The sequence below is a fragment of the Triticum aestivum genome, chromosome 5D (genome assembly GCF_018294505.1).
Source record: "Triticum aestivum cultivar Chinese Spring chromosome 5D, IWGSC CS RefSeq v2.1, whole genome shotgun sequence".
NCBI lineage: Eukaryota > Viridiplantae > Streptophyta > Magnoliopsida > Poales > Poaceae > Triticum > Triticum aestivum.
In genome coordinates, this window is record NC_057808.1 from 420,490,013 (window position 1) to 420,501,471 (window position 11,459).

At 42.8% G+C, this 11,459-nt stretch overlaps 2 long non-coding RNA genes across 5 annotated transcripts; both read left to right on the plus strand.

The window, feature by feature from the left end:
- Nucleotides 1-7,169: 7,169 nt before the first annotated feature.
- Nucleotides 7,170-8,916, plus strand: LOC123125236 (uncharacterized). 2 transcript variants are annotated; one of them, XR_006461351.1, is made up of 4 exons: nt 7,170-7,308; nt 7,509-7,662; nt 7,769-7,868; nt 8,155-8,916. It is a non-coding gene; the product is annotated as an uncharacterized lncRNA (long non-coding RNA). The 2 variants fall into 2 exon arrangements; XR_006461353.1 differs by lacking the exon at nt 7,170-7,308 and adding an exon at nt 7,402-7,426.
- Nucleotides 8,917-9,230: 314 nt separating this feature from the next.
- Nucleotides 9,231-10,448, plus strand: LOC123125235 (uncharacterized). Of its 3 annotated transcripts, none has more exons than XR_006461349.1 (5): nt 9,231-9,288; nt 9,462-9,628; nt 9,797-9,865; nt 9,957-10,019; nt 10,120-10,448. It is a non-coding gene; the product is annotated as an uncharacterized lncRNA (long non-coding RNA). The 3 variants fall into 3 exon arrangements; XR_006461348.1 differs by having other exon boundaries at nt 9,242-9,292; XR_006461350.1 differs by having other exon boundaries at nt 9,262-9,347.
- Nucleotides 10,449-11,459: the final 1,011 nt, after the last annotated feature.

Below are 11,459 nucleotides of genomic sequence, written 5' to 3' on the forward strand. Positions count from 1 at the left end.
ATTCAAGTTGCTCATACATTTTTCCTCTGCCTAAAGTAGATGCTAGGGGAGTTGCTTGGTTTTGCTAGGACAATTGCTCTTTTTTGCTAGGGCAGTTACTTGTTTTTTTTTGCTAGAACAGTTTTGCATTTTGTGTCCTTTTGTGGTTGAATTGTTTGAATTTTTGCTAGAACAGACGAGAAGTTACATGGGGGAGGGGGGTAAGATAGTTGTCCACAAAGGTTATTCAACTTGCTCATATGTTTTTTCTGCGTAAAATAGATAATCTAAGTAGTAATGCTAGGGACATCTGCTTGTTTCTGCTAGAACAATTTCTCACTTTTTTTGCCTTTCTTTGTAATTGAGTTGCTTTGGTCTTCTGCTACAACATACGAGAAGGTGGATGAGAGGGGTGGAGTAGATCGAATATTTGGCTATTCAAATTGATCATACATTTTTCATCTGCCTAGATTAGATGTTAGGGGAGTTGCTTGGTTTTGCTAGGACAATTGCTTTTTTTGCAAGGGAAGTTGCTTGTTTTTTTTTGCTAGAACAGTTTTGCATTTTGTGTCCTTTTATGGTTGAGTTTTTTGGATTTTTGCTATAACAGATGAGAAGTTACATGAGGGAGGGGGTAGGATAGTTGTCCACAAAGGTTATTCAACTTGCTCATATATTTTTTCTGCGTAAAATAGACAATCTAAGTAGTAATGCTAGGGACCTCTGCTTGTTTCTGCTAGAACAATTTCTCACTTTTTTTGCCTTTCTTTGTAATTGAGTTGCTTTGGTCTTCTGCTACAACATACGAGAAGGTGGATGAGAGGGGTGGAGTAGATCGAATATTTGGCTATTCAAATTGATCATACATTTTTCGTCTGCCTAGAGTAGATGTTAGGGGAGTTGCTTGGTTTTGCTAGGACAATTGCTTTTTTTGCAAGGGAAGTTGCTTGTTTTTTTTGCTAGAACAGTTTTGCATTTTGTGTCCTTTTATGGTTGAGTTTTTTGGATTTTTGCTATAACAGATGAGAAGTTACATGGGGGAGGGGGTAGGATAGTTGTCCACAAAGGTTATTCAACTTGCTCATATGTTTTTTCTGCGTAAAATAGACAATCTAAGTAGTAATGCTAGGGACCTCTGCTTGTTTCTGCTAGAACAATTTCTCACTTTTTGCGTTTCTTTGTAATTGAGTTGCATTGATCTTCTGCTACAACATACGAGAAGGTGGATGAGAGGGGGAGTAGATCGAATATTTGTCTATAAAAGGCTATTCAAGTTGCCCATACATTTTTCCTCTGCCTAAAATAGATGCTAGGGGAGTTGCTTGGTTTTGCTACCACAATTGCTTGGTTTTGCTAGGGTAGTTGCTTGTTTTTTTTCCTCTGCCAAATTTTCCACTGACGATGCTCAGTTGCTTATATATGATGAAAAGTTGTCTACCAAAGTTTCTAAATTATCTACGAAGTACTTGCTAGGTAAATTCACTAGTACACATTATGCAAGACAACTTGCTTCAATTTAACACTCTAGTTGCCTCATCTAGTTTTAAAGTTGCTCTAAAAATATATTCATCGAAACATATCCATATGGGATCTAGTTTTGAAGATCTCGTCATAAAAAACCTAACCGTGAAAACGGATTGCAATTCCGAGGATCCATTCAAAAGTTATAACTTTTTTAATTTTGTGAAACGATATTTAATGCAAAAATGAATTAGCATGTACCTACCGCCGTTGCCTAGTGTGAACGCATTAATTATTGATTTCCATGTCGTGTGTCAGACGCTGCATGTGAAAGCTAATAATTTTCTTTTCTAGCGGCACGGATAAGTACATGCCATATACGGCGATGCGCTGGAGGGTGTTAACGAGCGCCTGTGCGCCCACTAGCCAGGTCCAACTATAAAAACATAGAAATACGTAGTTGCGGACGTAATCAGCTAGCGACGTGTGCCGCCTCCACTTGTTCCCATATGTTAACGGATGAATCAGCATCGCCTAGCTAGGTTCAATGGACGCACCAGAGGCTGACTTTCGAATTAAAAAATGTGACGCGAAAGGCTAGTCTGAAGCCAAATACGGAGTAATAATTAACCATAAACGGCAAGTGATAGGACCTGAACAGCAGACTACTTGGTGCCGTTGGTGCAATATATAATAAATCTCAAGTTAATTAATCTATTCAAATGATGCAACTGAGGTTATGGATCAAAACGAATAGTACAATTTTCATCGAGGAACCGGCTTTGCCGCCCTGCTAGTCGTCGTCCAGACTCCAGACTTCGGTTCATACGCCGTGGGTGGTCTCGATCTGGTGAAAGTACGTACGTGCGTGCGTACGTGGTCTTCCCTCTTCACTGACCGTATAAGTTCAACACACTACTCTTTTTATTTTTTGCATCGAGTTCAACACACTAGCAGCCTGCTATAGGGGTTATCCAAAAGTGTATTAGTATCCCCTCCGTTTCTTCTTTACTTCGCATATAAAATTTATCTGAAGTCAAATTCATTTGACAACGTTTGACCATGTTTATAGGAAAAACGATCAACATTCACAATACCGATTATATATTATTAGATGCATCATGAAATTAAGTTTTGTATTATATAACTTTGATATTATAGATGTTGATATATTTTAACATAAATTCGGGCAAAGTGTACAAAGTTTGACTTTAAGCAAATCGTATATGAGGAGTAAAAGGAAATGAAGGAAGTAATATAATTCGTCGGGCAACCGGACCGGCGGACTGGTTAGCTGGAAAGCCGAGCTTGATAATTCATGACGAGACGACCATGCCTTGGTAGAAGTTTGCGACCTTGGAACGGTGATGGCGACCACCAACGCCCTCAAACTACCCAATGTTGCGTGATCGCCGTCGGCAATAGCGTCGTGTATTGATGTATCGTTCATTACACGAGGTGGCAATGGCCATCTGTCTCGTGCGTTTTGAGGTAGACATGCAAGAGATCACGTCGACCGGTGTTGGGTGGAGTTCCCGACACCGAACTTGGACTGCGAGTTGGTTCCTTGAAGGAGCTCTTGGTGGGCGCGATAATCTTGTTGATGTTGATGGCATATTCTTATCCGAGTGAAGTCTATTTTAAACTTTAAGGTTGTAGAGCCTGTCTAAAATGGACCCTCACCTTTAAATCCCTGAAATTTGTACCATGTACTCATGATCCTGGTCTGATCCCGACCCTGAACCTGTTTGGCACACGGGAAATATTCCATCCCGCCCAGAGTCTATCCTCACTTACATCCTTACCCCACGTGTCAATCCATCCTCTATCCCTAGTGCCTCTCTCTCTCTCTCTCTCCTGAAATCAATGCAGACGCGTGTGTGCAGCATTGCCGGTGTCGTGCGCCCCGTGTGCCTCGTGCCCACCATTGCAAACAACGTCGTGCGCTGCTCCACTCTATGCCAGGACCCGGGCTGCGCGTCGGCAGTACGCCTCATGTCGAGGAGCCCGTGCTCTCGTCGTGAGTAGAGGAGAGCAAGATGATGAAGTGGTGCGCCCGCACATCGGTGCTCCCCTGGCCATATGCAGTTCGTGGGGTAGCACGGCATCGAGTAGCTTGACTGGTGTGCGCGACCACGGCTTCTACTTGGTCCTTGTTGAGAGAGTTTGTTGCATGCAACGTTCAGGTGAGGACCGGTTCCTTATGTGTTGTTCCACGTCTCCTAATCTCTTCGCAGTGTACACTCATGTATATGTAATGTAACCTGTTGATGTGAATACTGAATGTGAGTAGCATTCCAAAGCTTTTCAGCCTTCTACAATCTGCACCGAGCAGTTTAGAATTGCCTGCCACCACAAGTTCTCCTGGCTTTGCCTTGACAACTAGAGCGCGTTCCGTTTCAAAAAAAGACAACTAGAGCGCGTACATGGGTTGCAACGGATACAGAACAACAGCAGAACACACATGCACGTACAACACAGCAAGTTGCTTGATCGATTCTGGCCGCCGGCTGGACGCGTATATGTACGCATGCACAGGAGCGCTTCTGATCCGTTCCCAGCGCGAAGATGGATATGACGCGTAGGTCCACTTAATCAGTGAGAGTACAAAGTTACCCCAGCGGGATTGTGTTTTTCCTGGTGTACCAAATTGGTCTAAACTAATTGAGAGGTCCGGATCAGACCGGGAACATGAGTACAGAGTACAAACTTTAGGGATTTTAAGGTGAGGGTTCATTTTGGACGAGCTTTACAACCTCAAGGTTTAAAACAGACTTCACTCTTCTTATCCCATGTACATGGTATGTCTGGTTGCTTGGCGTTGGCGATATCCATGTTTGCTGTGCACATGTACCGTTGTCGAAGCATCACAATACGTGCAACAGTGACTTCTTCATAGAAAACGGAGACAACGGTTCATGATGCATGACTTAAGTCACTTATTTTGGGACTGCCCTTTTGCCTTCCATTGTTGGAACTCCATCGTCAACAAAGGCATAGAGGTATTACAGCTCATGATGAAGTCATGCTCATTCTGCAATCTCCGCCACACAAATTACTATGGATGTCACAGTCATGGGATGCTAGAAATATATGGATGCAAAGAAACTCTAGGCTGTTTAAAGCTCATAATCCCTCAATCATCTCATGTAGTTTAATGCACAAGAATGATTTGCAACTAGTCGATATAGGATCAATAACAAGTATGAAGTTATCCTTGTCAGTTGGATTGATCAGCACCTCTATTAATTTTTCATGAATTTGATGGTATTACGGGCCCCGAGCCACACCGTCGTGTTCGTGCCCTCCTTCGGTCGGCACGGCGGCCGTGCCTTCCTCTTCGACGAGCACCGGCGACTCACTGCCAGGTTCACCGTCAGCGATTCAGAGGTCCTGATACGGACGTGCAACAGCCTCCTCTGCTTCCACAACCAACCCGTTTATGTATTAAAATTATTTATGTATTAAAAATAGTTTAGGCATTTTAAAGAAGTTCATTAATTGTTAAAATTATTCAAGTATGACATAAAATATTCAGATATAGAGTTTTTTCTAGAAAAGGAGGAAGACCCCCGGCCTCTGCATCTGGACGATGCATATAGCCACTTTATTAATTATTCTCAAAAGACCTTACAAAGAAATACAGTAGTAAGTGTGAAGCCACCGTCTAGGCAACATCTGTCGCTACTCCTATCCATTTGATGAAGGGATGCTGATAGTCTGTGCCTAATACCAAACAGACCTCGCAGCCAAACCTAACATCTAAGACCTGAGTTCCCATCTAGGACGCCTGTCGGGTATGGGTCACCCACCGGTCCGGCGCACTCCTCAACCAGGACGCCTGCCGGGTATGAGGTCGCTGCAGCCACCTGCCACCAATCCATCTTCAGAGATGTACTGCTGCATCTACCTTGCCCGGTTTAGCTGCCGTCGACGCCACCACGACGCCAGACAACACCACCATCCTGCGCTCGTCCATTAACACACGCCCAACAGCGAGACCCCGCTGCTCCATGCCGTTGAGACCCGCCATTGTCGACGTGTCAGATGCAACGCCGCTCCTCCTTCGCGAACACCACCTGCTACCACTGGTCCTATCCCCTCCACCTGTAGATCCTCTGCACTCCCAACAGAGCCCCAGTGCCCCTGACGACACCTCCAGGAAGGTCACGACGCAAAAAGCGCCGCTGCCGGCAGATCCGAAAAGGATTGAAGGTTTTCACCCGGCCGAGGATCGAGGTAGGTAGATTGGGCCCTCAGCTGCGCCTTCATGAAGGAAAGCGGCGCCCATGGGCGTCGCCGCCGCTGGGTCGGCTAGACTGGCCAAGGTTTCCCCCGGACCCAAAGTAAACCACCAGGGCTCACCACCACCGGAGCCTGCAGCCGCAAACCACCGGGACGACGACAGAGGCAGCAAGAGAAAGGGGAACCTCCAGATCTGACGCAACGGAGAACCACGCCATGGCCGGACTCCACCAGCGACCCGCCACCTGCGCGGCCGAGTACGCTGGCCAGCGTCGCCTGCAGACGTCTCCAGCCCACGGACGACGCCGCCTCGCCGATAGGGCTGAAATGAATATCAGTCGATTGATAATCATTGGACAAAAAATTTGACTAAGACTCAAATGAATATATGTGGATTGATAAATCTTTAATACTCCCTTTGTTCCCACAATATAAGACGCTTTTGTAAAGTATGTTAGTTTGCAAAAAAAGTCTTATATTATGGGACGGAAGGAGTATCATTTATCCCCGCTGAAGCAAATCTATATCTATACCTACTAATAAAGCAAGGTGCGTTTCTTCAAATTTTTCATCCGTTCACCTGTATTATTATTTTTATCCGAGGTGGTACTATTTTCTGCACACGCTCGTCAAAAATAATAATGACAACTGGCCTATTGTGTTGAGAAATCTAGGTAAGGTTGTCTATTCAATTGGCGCACGTCTCTCACACATGTGCCAGCTTGGGCCGTCGCTCGTGGCCTTTTTTCACGTCTCGCCCACATGTGGCAGCCCGCTTGTGTAATGAAAATAGGATGTGTTTATCTTATATAGTACCACCTCGCTCTTTTACAGGCAATACAACCAATTTGTATACGTTGGTGAGTTCAAATCAATAAGAAGCCTTGGGAATTAATAAGGAGGAAAGGGTAAAGAGTTGGGCCCGTTTACGCACAGATTCGTCAGTCATGCATGACGAAGGAAAGGAATTGAGATCCGGAATTTGTGAAGTGCATGGTCAAATTATCATTGGTTTCCTGAGGCATGCATGAAGAATGTAAGGAACTAATGATAGATAAAAAATTTAGAAAGGAATTAGTAGAAATCCGGATTTGGTGATGGTCAAATTGATGGCAAAATGGACTCACAGAGAGGGTGATCCGTGAGACATATATGCATGAAGAAGAATAAGGCAAGGATAAATGATGGGATATTGGGCTAAGGAGAAATATCAAAAAGATACCCCCATAAATATAGGAGGCTGCATGAAAAAAGACCAAAGGAGTAAGCGGGCAGGTAGGGATTTAAAAAACAGTTTTGCTACGTCTCAGTTATGTCTCAGTCGATGTTATATTCCATTGATCTTGCATTAAGATTCGTACAAAAATTTCTTTTCAGTTTTTTCTTTTTCTTCTCATCTCTACTCCTAATGTCTCAGTTGGTAGTCTGGCGCGGATCTGGGCATGGCAGCGCGAAGTGGCCGTTTCTCTGACTTGATCTGCTGCTACGGTGTCCAGGCGGCCGGAAGGAGATGGTCGGTGGTTGGAGGGGCTGTAGGCGCGCTGGTCTTACACGGTGAGGGCGGAGCACCCAGCCCGTAGGCTCATCCCCTTCTCCGATCCACTCTGGCGGCGGCCATCGTTGGTACGTTGCGCTTGTGTCACCTCTCATGAATTTTTTTCTGGTTTGATTCCCCATGTCTCACGGGTGTGTGGTATGCAGTCAAGGCATTGGTTCATGTGGTTTCCTGCTGCTGGCATATGTAGGTTTACCGCTGGATTCAAGTCTAGAAATGTTTTATTTTCTTAAAATTGATTTATCATATGCTTTCATGATTTCATCAGGAAAGAGATGCAGACGAGAGGAAGAGAGCCTCCCCCAAGCTCTGTCTAGGCGATGCACGGGCGACGGCCACCCTTCCTGTTATTGCCTCCATGGCTGGCTGCTCATCCCCAGGAACCTCCTCCCCTCTCACGTGCGCCACACTCTGGGATTAAGGTCTGCTCCTTGGCTGACATTTGCGCAGACCGATTCTCTGGTTTCTCTCCACCGAAGAATCAAAGAAACAAGCAAGCTGATGTCTAACATATTCGTTTCGTAATAGTTGGAACACAGGTATCTAGGGCAGGGCGTGGTCACATTGCAGGCAGCGAGGAGCAGCGCAAAGTTGTCTTGGCTGTGCCCTGCATCGAGGAGGAACACAGGTATTTACAAATCGAGGAGGAAAACATGTAGTTTTCTGTATTTTTCTGTTTGTTATTTTGTAACTTTATGCTTCACCTGTCCTGAATTATACGTATACTCATGTTGTCAGATACATAGGTATACAGATACATAGCTATGGAAGATACAATTTACTGATACATATCTGAATGTTATAGCTATAAAGATACCTGATTGTTATAGCTGAATGTAACAAAGAAAGTGGTATGGATGAATGGTGTCGTTTCTTTACCCATGCTGTGGTTGAAATCGTTGTTTGGTTCCCAGGTTGAACAAATCCGACATCTGTAAATCATCGATGTTTTTCTGGAAGTAGTACAGTAGGTTTAAGATTGGGCGATGATTCATTCATTCGACTGCCAGGTGATCAGAATTACTGCTTTGTTTATTACTCAACAATGTCGGACACTGGTTTCTCTAAATATCTTTTACAAGTACAGTTTCTACTTTTTTCTGCAGAAATACTACATGGTAGTCTTGAAGTAAATACCAATTATGTGATCCGATATGTTGTTTCAGAACAATAGACCATCAATATTATTTTTGCCTCGGGTTCTAGAGGAGGACAGCTAATTAAGAGAAAACTTCGGTGGGATAGAGACAGAAGTTTGCTATATTTCACAATACCCAAACAGAATTTCATTGCTGATTCTTCTCCCCTGAACTTTGCTCATGCCAATTACATTTTGTAGACCCTTTTTAAGGAAACTGCTTCGTTTACACCATCCCATTGGCATGTCTATTAGCAGTAATGAAACTCAAACGAACACTTCTAGGCTAGATATTATTGAGGTGTTGTGTATGTTGGTCCTTTTTATAGATCTTGCCATCTTTGTTTGCCAGGTGATCAGTTATTTAAAGTATTTGAGAAACTTGAAGGGAAGCACATGGCAAAGCCATAATTACCTTTTAGTTATATTTCAAGTTGTAGGAAAGTTGGAATCAATCTGGAAAGCATCTTTCTATTGCAGATATTTTATTAGTGGCTTGAAGACTTACACTCTGTTTGATGTTACAGAAATAGTGAGGTGATGCCACAATGCTGATAGACTTGGTACTTGTAGGATGGAGAGGAGAAAACTGAAAAGGATGTTGATATGAGGAATCCAAGGAAGTGGAATAGGAAGAAAGTTCTGATGATGGTGATAATTTGGTTAGTACCTTAGAACTTTATATGCACTGAGGTTTTCTTTGGGGGTAGAAAATTGGGTTTTAAAAGGTTCATCATTTTGGTAAAATTGTGTATTGTATGTGTGCTCCTTCACATCAACAAATATGAAATGGATAGACCAGTTGATGCATAACTTAGTTGTCATCCATATTGTCAAGTTTAACTTATATATTCTTGCTCTGCAGAATATCAAGTTTGACGACGATGATGATTGGAACCAAGAGGAGGAAGTACGTAAGTTTCCATCTATTCATATGGATGTTATCCTCGATGTACTGTGACCAAATATGTAATGCCTGGTTTGGTTTAATTATTTTCTTGTGTATCACTAGATAATCAGTTAACAAGTGTTGGCCATGGTGCATTGATCTTATTTAGTTGTGGTTTTGTATGCCTCCCCCAGCTGCCGCTAAAACCCACCAAAGAATTAGCAAGAAAATTGATGGTGGGAGCTAGCAATGCCGGCAGTGCCTCCTTTAGGATTACAAAATCGTTAATCCTATCTTCGCTTGCATGTGACTGATGGTGATGCTACACAAGTTCTGAAGGCAGTGCCCTCCCCTTCAGCAGGTAACAAGGATATATTAAAACATTTTAACTTTCTGACATATTAGTTCAACATTTTTTGCATAGTACCTAGCAAAATTAGAAAGTGCACAAACAGATCTCATCAATATTTTGTGTTTTGCTTGTTCAGTCTTTTGAGGTAACTTCTATTGTGTATTCCATTCTCTTCAGGAGATCTTGCTGGTTCTGCATGGCACAACTGGATTAAATATGCTACAGCAAGCGAAGGAGTTCAACGATGTAATTGCCACTCTGCTGTTCTGATGCTTGATTCATCAGATATGTTTCTATTGGATACTAATAATGAGGGACTTTCTTGGCTTCATACCAGGTTGTTGGAATCAAAGGATTCATCCTAACGAAATTAGACAGGACTGCTCGTGTTGGCTGTGTGGTACGGGCGATTTCCAGTCCTTTATTGTAACAGTTACAAAATCCAGTCCTGGATCTTAAATAAACGACAACTAAACTTGCTGACCTGAATCCTGTCTCAGGTGAGTGTTAATAGACGAACTTGGAGTTCCAGCCAAGTTTGTTGGCGTCGGCAAAGGGGTGAAGATCTCCAACCTTTTGATGCAGAAGCATTTGTTGAAGCCATTTTCCCATAAATTTGACCCAGTTATTAGCGTTTCTCATGTAACAAGATTTTGGCTAACATGCTACTCCCTCCGTTTCTAAATATATGTCTTTTTAGGAATTCTAATATGGACTACATAAGAAGAAAAATGAGTGAATCTAGACTCTAGAATATGTCTACATTCATCCGCATGTAGTCCATATTCAAATCACTAAAAAGACCTATATTTAGGAATGGAGGGAGTAGAACTTGGTAGAAGCAATTATTTCAACAATTACAGTTTTTTTGGTTCAGTCGTCGACTCATCTGCCTGACTTGTTTCTGTTGTTGATCCTAACTATTCATACAGAAACAGAAGCAAGTATTTGTGATATTATATGTTTATTGTGATTAAGCTCAAGGCACGTTGCAGATACATTGAGCAAGAGTACTAACAGAGAAGAGGAATTTTTCTTTTCAGACTAGCATGATACAAGAATATTTCATTAATAGTCATACATTCATAACATATATCTTGAATCATAAATACTTCCACGTTCGATTTTGAGTCCTAAGAAAAAAGATCCTCATGTGAAACTTCTTAAGATGAAAGTACTTCCATGTTGGATCTTTTTTCTTAATTAGGTGATATCATTTGATACCATGCTTGATTTGTACTACTACTTAAAAATTAGCTTTCTTGCAGTCGTGGTTGATTTGCAGGTGCAGTCAACTGAGACATGGACTCTCGATTGAACAATAATTTTGTGCAACTATGTCAACATCTAGACCATACATTTTTAACAGGTCATGAAGAGCATCACGTGTGCTATTTTCTGGCATAAAGCCTGATCTTAATGCTCATAAAACAAAAAAGAAAGACTGTACATATAGAAAATGGATATATACAAACATGAAAAAAATATAGTTTATATAAAAGCAATGGATGTTAGAACATCACACCAATGAAAAGCACTGTACATACAGAACTATTTCAGGCTAAGCTGGTTTTGACAACAAAATTTGTCGCCCATAGCAATGCACGGCCATTTGGCTAGATGAGGCGTTGGGAGGGGATCAGTGTGGAGAGAGGGGCGATTAGCGGAGGACTCCTACTTGGCAGTCCATGGGAGGTATGGTGCGACAGAAAGGGGTCGTGATGGCGAAGATGAGGTGGGTGTCGTACGGTTTGAAAGGAGAGCACAATAGCGAGAATGTCCTGCTACGGCAGAAAACCGAGCGGGAAGGGGAGGGTCCGCCAAGAAAAGAGAAATGTGC